Below are 9805 nucleotides of genomic sequence, written 5' to 3'. Positions count from 1 at the left end.
ACTGTTAGGGTGATTTCTGAGGCAAGAAAAGCAAAGTGAATTGTCCTGGGCAAGCTTGTGGGCAAGTCAACAGGAGAAAAAATAAAGGGTAGCCAAGGACAGCTGATAATTTGGAGCTGAGATGAAAAACACCAAATGATATGTCACTGTTAGGTCATGAGCAGAAGTCAAAGTCAACAAATGGTAAAAGTAGATCACATTTCTATGTCTGCAGAGACCACTTCATAGAATTCCGCTAGTTTTAAGAGGCTCTCCCTAAAACTCTTCAAGTACTGCCTAGTGGCACATGATATATATGCAAAGAGAGAAAAGATCCATAGGCAAATCCCAAATGTCTAATGATAACTTATAAAAAATCAGTGTGTCTTTCACTTTATGTAAAAGAAGGCATTTAACAACTCCAAGTACGTACTTTGTGTGTCCCAGGCACTGTGGTTTTATTGGTGTATCTCATGTCCCTCCCAACAATCCTAGGAACTTGACTGTACTCTTTTCCTCTTCTTACCAATGAGGAAACTAAAACACAAAGTGGTTTTCACTTCTACAATATGACTTGTCTATGAAGTGTGATTAGAATCCAAGTCTTTTGACACTAAAACTGGGATGTCTGTGAACAGAGCTTCTTTCCAATCAGGACGATAATGCATAAGGCAATATGTATTTAGTATGTGCTATTCATCTATTCTGGAGACCCTAAAAATAGGAAATTTTTAGGATCAATGTCATAAGAATGGAGAGTTTGGGGGAATGTTTCGGGGAGAGGGAGAAGTTAAATGGCTTTCTCTGTCTTGTCCCAATCTGATAGTAAAGACTTGTGAATAGTTACATGGTTCTTTATCATTTATTTTTAACTAATTTTTCCTCCTCTGGTGGATTAAAAAGATAGATACTAAGGTGACTAGACAAGATTATTCTGTATTGGAAAAACTAGCTCACTTAGGGAAATCTTATGTTTCTTTCATTAAAATAGGCATATTTAGAGAAGAAAAATGCTCATAAAAATTGACAGCTTGGGGTAAAATGAGAAAGCCAGTCAAATGTGTCATGATACCACTTGGTTTATTTAACAGGGTGTTGTTTCTTGAGAAACCTTTGAAAAGGCAGAGGTTTTGATGAAATGATTATAATTGAAATTGATAAGATTTATTTCTACAAAACACACTAGAATTAAATTCTGTTGATTTTCCTATATATATAGATTTTGAATCATCTCCCTTCCTTGACCTGAGAAAAACTTTTAGCATGTCTGTCTACCTGACGTCTGAAATTTCTAATTTGCTTTGTGAGGAACAACAGAAACTCTTCTGACATATCCTTCTGAGTCAATTGTGTAGGAAGAGAGAAATCTGTCTGCTTCCACTGGTGGGTAGGACTGAGGATATTGATTAAATACATATGGAAAACAAAAAGCACAGATCAAAAAAAGGGAAGTAAAAAGTTGTAGAAAAGACTTTTTAAAGACACTTGGAAGACATGGCAATAAAACTAACACCACCAATTTATCCTTCACTTCGATGCATTGGCTCTCCCTGGCTGATTATTTATCCATATGGGTGGCCTATCTTCCCAGCTGGCTCGTGAGCTCCTTTCAACTCCAGCACCTAGCAAAGAGCTTTGCTCGGCACTGACTGCCAAAAAATCCTTGGCTATCAGCTCATCACAAAGAACAAAATGGAGATTTTTTTGTAAATGACAAGATCTCTTCCTATCTTTTATGAAAACTTTAACTAAATAGGGAAAAGCCACAAAGGGAAAAGGAAGAGAGATGTTTTGAGGGAGCTAAAAGTAGTAGGAGATGATGATCTGCTCTAACTTAGCAAGCAGAAGAGGTCCAGAAATTCTGTGAACAGCAGGGCATGAAGTGTATGGCAAAATTTCCTCTCTTCTAGATGGCAAGAGAAAGAGATACCTGTTGACCTTCAAGACACTGGCCAGTTGAGCAGTCAACAGTGTGGATCAACAGCAGGTGGGGTCTTCAGGTTTTGTGTCATTCATACAACATTCAAGGCCACTGCTGTGAGGGAGGGTCCCAGGAGTGTCTGAGGCTACGTGTCCCATGAGCCTGGCAGGTGGCTCAAAGGAAACGTGCCCTGCACAGATGCATTTTCAGAACAAAAGTCATAGCTGCTTCACGTTTCAAGTGTTTTGAGCCTTTCATGACAATAAAGGAGAAGTATATTTTTATAATACAGTTTAAATTTCTTATTGTTTAAAAAATACAGAAAGACATGGTGAAATAAATAAGGTTTAATGTTGCCACTCAGAGATCACCACTTTTGAATTCTGGGTTATTAAACTTTCATTTCTTCTGTTATCTATCTAAAAGGTAAACGTTTTTCTAAAGCTCTCTTTTGTGGGAAATGAAATTATAGATTTTTAGTCATTTTCAGATGAAAGATACTACATAGTGTGTCTTTTTAGTGAAAAACACATTTATAATACACTTTGTAAACTTCCATAACACAATTACCTAGAGTTAATTCTATAAATCTAAATAGTTTTAATGCCAATGTTTTTACAACTAAAATTTCATCAATCTCAAAGGATATTTTTCACCCTTTTGTTCCATTAGCCTGTCTTCAAGTACAAGAGATTATTTAGACAATGGTGAAAATTGGTCATTTTCATAGGAAATAGCACAGTGTGGTGTTTAAAAAAATAAGCATAGTCTTCACATTTGTGAAGTGGGAAATAAAAAATACAATAAATTAATAAAAGAGCTGTAGGAGTTCAGCAATCACTTAAAAAACAAAGAGACATAGCTAAGAAGATGAGAGAGGAAATAAATGCAATATCAAAAAGCAATAATTACTCAGAGGAGAGGTTTCTGGGTTATATAGTAACTCCATTCTTAATTTTCTGAGGAGCCTCCACACTGTTGTCCACAGTGGCTGCGCCAGTTTACATTCCCACCGGAAGTGAATGTGGGGTCCTTTTTCTCTACAACCTCTCCAACACTTGTTTTTACTTGTCTTGTTGATTCTAACAGGTGTGAGGTGGTATCTTATTTTTGATTTGCATTTCCCTAATGCCTAGTGGGCTTGAGCATCTTTTCATATCTGTCGGTCATTTATATATCTTTGGGTGCGTGTTTTTATTTCTCTTCGGTAAATACTGAGGAGTGAAACTGCTGGGCATAGAATGACCACATGTTTACTTTATAAGAAGCAATCATACAGCTTTCCAAAGTGGTTGTACCAGCAATGACAGAGAGGGTTCCAATTGCTCACCTCTTCTCCAATACCTGGTATTGTCCCTGATTTTTTCCTTTTTATTGAATTTATTGGGGTGAAACTGGTTAACACAATTACAAGTCTCAGGTGCACAATTCTAGGACACATCATCTCTACACTGTACTCTGTGTTCACCATCCCAAGTCAAGTCTCCTTCCATGACCATTTATCCTCCCTATTCCCTCCTCTACTTTCCCACACCCTTACACCCCTGGCTATCACCACACTGTTGTCTGTGTCCAAGAGTTTATTTTCCTGTATTTCTTCTTGTAAGAAATGTCTGTTTACATCCTTTGCCCATTTTTAAAAATTTGGTTGTGTGTTTCTGTTGTTGAATTGTATGAATTGTTAATGTATTTTGGATATTAACCCCTTGTTGGAGGTGTTGTTTGCAAATATGTTCTTCCTTTTGATTGGTTAACTTTTTGTTTTTATGACAATTTCTTTTGCTGCATGGAAGAAGCTTTTTAATCTGCTACAGTTCCATTCATGCCTATGGTGTTGTAGCTAAAAAGGCATCACCATACCTAAGGTCATCTAGGTTTTCCCTGTTTTATCTTCTACAAGTTTTACACTTCTGCATTTTGTATTCAGATATATGATTCATTTTGAGTCAATTTTTGTAAAGAGCAAAGTTGTTTTTAAAGATTTTTTAATTTATTTTTTTGAGAGGAAGGGAGGGAGAATGAAAGGGATAGAAATATCTATATGAGAAGGAAACATTGATCAGTTACCCCTTGTCTGTGCCCCAACCAGAAACTGTACCCACAACCTGGGCATGTGCCCCAACTAGGAATGGAATGAGTGACCTTTTCTTTGCAAGATGATGCCCAGCCAACTGAGCCACACTGGTCAGGAGGCCAAGTTGTTTTTTTTTAATCAATGAAATTAGCAAAAAATATAATAGTATTAATTATGTAAAAGAAAATACAAGGTATTAACACTGGAAAAGAAACAGGGAATATCATGACAAATCTTACAGGCATTAAACCTATAATAAAAGATTACAAATTCCTTTAGGTTAATACATTCATAATCTAGAAAAGTGGACAAATTCCTTTAAGAATACAACATTTTGACACTCAAGAAGAAACCAAATATCTATATAGACTTTATCTGTTAATTAAATTTCATTGATGATCTAAAACTCTAGACCTACCTGGTTTTATATGGTATCAATCTGACAAAATTTCTTTTGGAAAATGATAAGGAGAGAACAATTCCCATCTCATTTTTTTAAAGGATGTATTGATACTAACACCCTAGAAAGACATTATAATATAGGTAAATTACAGCAAATACTCCTGATGAGGCTCTGCAGAAATATTCAACAAAATATAAGTAAATTGAATGTAGTAATGTAAGTAAAAGAATAATACATTATTATCAAGTGAAGGTTAGCCCAAGAATAAAAGCTTAGTTCCGAGTTCTAAAAACTGATCACTCTATTTCAACATAATTAATAAATGAAGAAAATGAGAAAATTTAGTTATGACAAATACTGTCAAAAAGTGAAGAAGGGAAAAACTATCTGAATGTAGTCAGGGGTGTATTGAAAGAACCTAGAGTTCACACCATCTTAATGGTGTAATTAACAATATACTTTATCTAAGATAAAAAAAAAGAAAAGGCAAGAATGTCTACTTTGTCATTTCTATTTATTATCATGATTCAATTTCCAGCCACTGTAGTAAGGAAAGAAAAAGAAATTAAAGACAAAAACATTGGAAAGAAAGAAGTAAAACTCTCTATTTTCAGAGGACAGGATATTTGACTAGAAAATCCTAACTAATCTGTTAAAAATTACTAGAACTAGTAAGTCAATTTCCATGTCACAAGGTCAATGTAAAAAAGAAATTGTACTTCTATATACTTGCAATAAACAATTGATAATAAAATTAAAGTAGCAGTACTATTTATAATAATATTAAGGTATGGAGCCTTAGATCCCAACAGGACATAAAAAGCCTGTAGGTAATAGAGAAAGGAATTGATTATTTCTGTAGCTACAGCAGAGAAAACCTTTAAAACCCCTCCCACTGCACTCACTGATTTGTTTTACAAGAGATCATACTATGGCCATAATACAAGGCTTTCTTCCAATGCTGAATGGGTCAAAAGGATGCTGATCCTTAGAAGAAAGTGTCATTGGGAACAACCAGACCCTTCTCCTTCAAATCTGGTAGAATGCTCTCTGTCAGCAGAGAGATTGTCAAGTGTCATGTTTGGCGTCTCTCTTTGTTCGTTCCATATTTATCAGAAGCTACTTTGTGCATTGGCACTGTGTGAGTTTGGGGGATATAATCTGACACGAAATATAACCCCTTCCTCCAATGTCGGCATTAGAGGAGACAATAGGCAACTACAACCATTAAGTAGTAAAGAGGAATGAGTAGAACTTGCTAAGTTGATAATACTTTGGAAGAGCACTCAGCCAACCCTGAGCAATGGGGATGGGAGTCAGGGAGTGAGTGACACGTGGGCTGATACTAGAGAGATGGTGGGAGGTGGAGAGGTGGAGGGCAAATCTATCTGACTTGCACTAGCCAAGATATGGCATGTAGATGACCTGTTCCTGTTTTCCTGTGTAGATTTTCTTTTGTTGGCATAATGTCTTGTTTATTTGGGGAGGAGCGTCTGATCATTCTGTCTTACCTTAGAGGCTTAAAAATAACCTAATATAATTTTTAGTAATTTTTTTCACCAATTGTCATTTGGATAAGCAAAAAACATTGCATATTTTCCTCTCTTAATCACTTCTTTTAACAAAATCTGATATGAAATGTCTTAGTGATGAGTCATTTTTGTTTTCTCCTTTCTTTTGTTTCCTTGACTTCTAGTCTTATTAAATATGCATTATTTTGGTGTTTCATGAACTGTTTGCTCAATGTTAAATGGCAAAAGCAAACAAATACACAAAAATATCATAATTTCCCTATGTGACCACTGTCTTCCTCACATCTCTTAAAGTAAGTAATTATTTTGCTCTTTTTCATAAATGGGAGTTCTTTCAAACATGTCATTGCAAATTGAGGAAATGTATGTTTATTCCTTATTCCAAACCATGCTTCTTCCAAATGGTTTCACATCAAACCTCATTTTAGCAACATTCAATATCTTTGAATTATCATTTTTAGCAGCCAAAACTTCATCTTTACCCAAAGAAAATAGCTATTAGAAAACTTTCACTGTTCTTTGAGAGAGGGTGTATAGTAAAGAACAAAACTACCCACTGAACATGTTCTAGGTGAACATTATTCTAGGTGCCAGGATCGTGCTGGGAATGTGGTGGTGAACAATCTAGACATCACCCCTGCTTTCCTAGAACATATATACTCTAGTTATGAAGAGCAACATTAAATTTTAAAAAATTAGATAACAAGTATCGGCTTGGCCAAAAAGTCCGCATGGTTTTTCTCCATAAAATAAAAGATTCATTTTTTATTTTCACCAATAACTTTACTGATTTGAATGTTTTGAGTATGTCAGCTGTCTCCTATGTGGTGTAACATTGATTACTCTTAATTAATGTCTCAATTTAATCACTATCAACTTCAGCTGGTCTACATGAGTGTGGAGCATTGTCCAGTGAAAAATTCCCAGCATGAAACTTTTCAAACCACCCCTGACATGACTAGTCACAGCACCTTCTCCACACACTGCATAAACTTTTTTGTGTGTTTCAGCTGTGTTTTTACCTTTCTTGAAATAATAAAGCATAATATGCCAAAATGCTGCCTATTTTCTTCCATTTCAATATTCAAAGGGCTATACAAAAATTCAGCAATTTTGATAAGTTTTTTAAATGCATGCTGGTATGATAGCTGCCATAATACAATCTAACAAAATTGTTTTGAATGAAGTTAAAGACAACTAAGTGTGACTGGAGCCATGTTACAGAATAAAAATCAAAGAGACTTTTTGGCCAACCCAGTACATACATACATATATATGGACATGTATGGGATTTTTATTTGAATATGTCTATCAACCATATGTCTTGTCATATACCTAGTGTCCCTACTATTTTCTGATCACCAGATTCTCCTAGGAGAGTGCCATCAGTTTAGTCGTTCAGCATAAAATTTGGGAAACGATGACATAGGAGACTCTGGATTGTATACAGGGGGTGGGCAAAAGGAGGTTTACAGTTGTGAGTGTGCAAAACATGGAGTTTATTCTTCTGGAGCTAATGAAGCCATTACAGTAGTCATAACCTGCACAACAACTATAAACTCCATTTTGCCCCACCCCCCCCATATTGTGGCACAGAACCAGAGGTGATCTTGTCTGAGCCAAGACAGTAAATTGTACTGCTTTTCTATCAAGTGAAGGTGAGCTCAAAGGCCTCCTGGGGCTCTGTGTTTGTGAACACAATGAACAACACATCTGGCCCATAAATAGCTGCATACTGAGGATCAGAGGCTGTCATGAGTCGTTGCAGTAATGAGGTCACCTTTGGAAAATCAACTGCAACTGGTTTAATCACCTAATTAGGCTTTTGAGAATCTTCTTTTTCCAGGATCCATAGAGCTTGTGCTCTAAATTAAACAGGTGAGCAAAATGGAGGATGTTATTGCAGTCACTACCCTTGCAATGTTCAAGTATTTGGTGGTAACACTTTTCTCTATGACTCTCCCTGGGAATGCAATATAGTTTTGGCTCACTACCTATAATTTCGATAGGGATTGTGGGGTTTAGGATTTGGGGGAATTATTTTGCTTGTTTTTTGTGGGGGTGGGGAGGAGATTTTCTACTTTGAAAGCATTCATGACAATGTCAGGGAGTCAATAACAGTTACTGAGCATATATATATATACGTGTGTGTGTGTATACATATATATATTTCAAGTATAAACTCAAGAATGGGGGAATTAAATGTAGAATGGGTTTGCAAAACCACTGAATCCCAGTGGCATTAACTCAGCACAAAATTGCTATTTATAACTGCCAGTGGACCACAGTAACACTCTGGATTAGAATTAGAATGTAAAAATCTCCAGAAAGGTCTGGGTACTTCCATTTTCCCCAGAGACAATTGATCTGGTAAGTAATTGCAGGTCCTGTGGAGGAAGGCTACAAGAAAAAGTCAAGTACTTTTGATACAGGATCCCACTCTGAGCTTATGTGGATTCATAGGCTCTAACTCAGGTCTGGATATCAGGAGGGGAGCCATGATCCTCCTTTGTGATGATTTAAGTCAGGTCTACCTTCAACAAAGGCTACCCTGGCTGTATAGATTAAGTAGGGCCCTAGTGTGTTACCCAGGTATTCCAGTACTAAGGAGCCTGTGATCTTTCATCCACTTCCTAGTGTCTCTGTGGGTCGCAGTTTTTACAATTATTTCAGCCCTATCACCCATTATGACAGTCACCCCTTGACGCTGGTGGTTAAGTTGGTACCTGGCCTCTTCTACCCTGATAAGTCTTCATCACTGTTAAATCCTAGAAACCTATTCAGTGTCAGCATCTCCCATCTTCATTTGTGGCCAAAGAGGAGAGTCAATGATGCGATTAGTGTGTGATGAAAGAAGGGTCTTCTGAGTCTTCTCCAGGACCAATAGCTAGGAAGTAGCTGAGTCAATGATCCTTGATAATGCCATTCCAGCATCCTTATCTCTGCAACCTCTCAGATCCCCTTTATTTTACACATAGATATTTCTAGCATCTCATCTTCATTCAGTATAGCTGATAATTAAGACGAGGGTCTAGTTAAACAAATGAACACAATCATTAGAACCTTTCCAAATTACTCAAGCTAGTAGATCAAGGCAGACTCTCTGATAAGCACCCCTACATTGGAAAATTATGTTCTTCTTCCTTCCCTGGGATAGCAACCTTACAACACACACACACACACACACACACACACACACACACACACACACACTCTCTCTCTCTCTCTCTCTCTCTCTCTCCCTCCCCTGATTTTTGCTGATGCAATTTCAAAATAGGCAAATGTTGTATTGTTTAAGCAGGTGGAACTCCTATGTGGGTTGGCTTTGAAGTTGCTCCCTTACCTTACCCCACTAACTTGGCGAGGATTTCACTTGTGCTGTATAGTTTTAGACTGAAGAAAGTTGGAGAGGTGGATGAAAGGAGATCACTATCTTTTAAGGTAACTCCCTCAGACTAGGCAGCTATAGGTAAGGCAAAGATAGGGTTTCTGCAGACATGGAAGTAGCAGTGAAACTTGATGCTCAGGAAATATGGGATAATTCTTCCAAGTGTCATCACAAGTATTTGTCATCATTTTAATTCTTGGGATACATATTTTCCCAATCAATCTTTTTGTTTTCAGGACATAAATCTACACTAAACTGTAATTCAGAGATCCATAGATTAGATTCCACATCTGATGTTTTAATTTATGTCTATCAATTATGTACGAGATAATTGTCTTTGTTGGAGTCATTTTAGAAACTTTCTCTCAGGCTATGCCTTGAGCTAAGAATTTAAATTCCTAAACTTTTTTCCATCTAAAGAGTCTCCTCCTTAATACAGTGATGCATAGTCAGCCCACCACACATTCTTTACATTTCCCATCTCATCATACTGCAAAACAACTCCCCA

This window comes from Artibeus jamaicensis, unplaced genomic scaffold (genome assembly GCF_021234435.1).
Source record: "Artibeus jamaicensis isolate MK-2021 breed Jamaican fruit bat unplaced genomic scaffold, CSHL_Jam_final scaffold_916, whole genome shotgun sequence".
Lineage (NCBI taxonomy): Eukaryota > Metazoa > Chordata > Mammalia > Chiroptera > Phyllostomidae > Artibeus > Artibeus jamaicensis.
The sequence above is the reverse complement of the archived record's forward strand: the minus strand, read 5'-3'. Positions refer to the sequence as shown.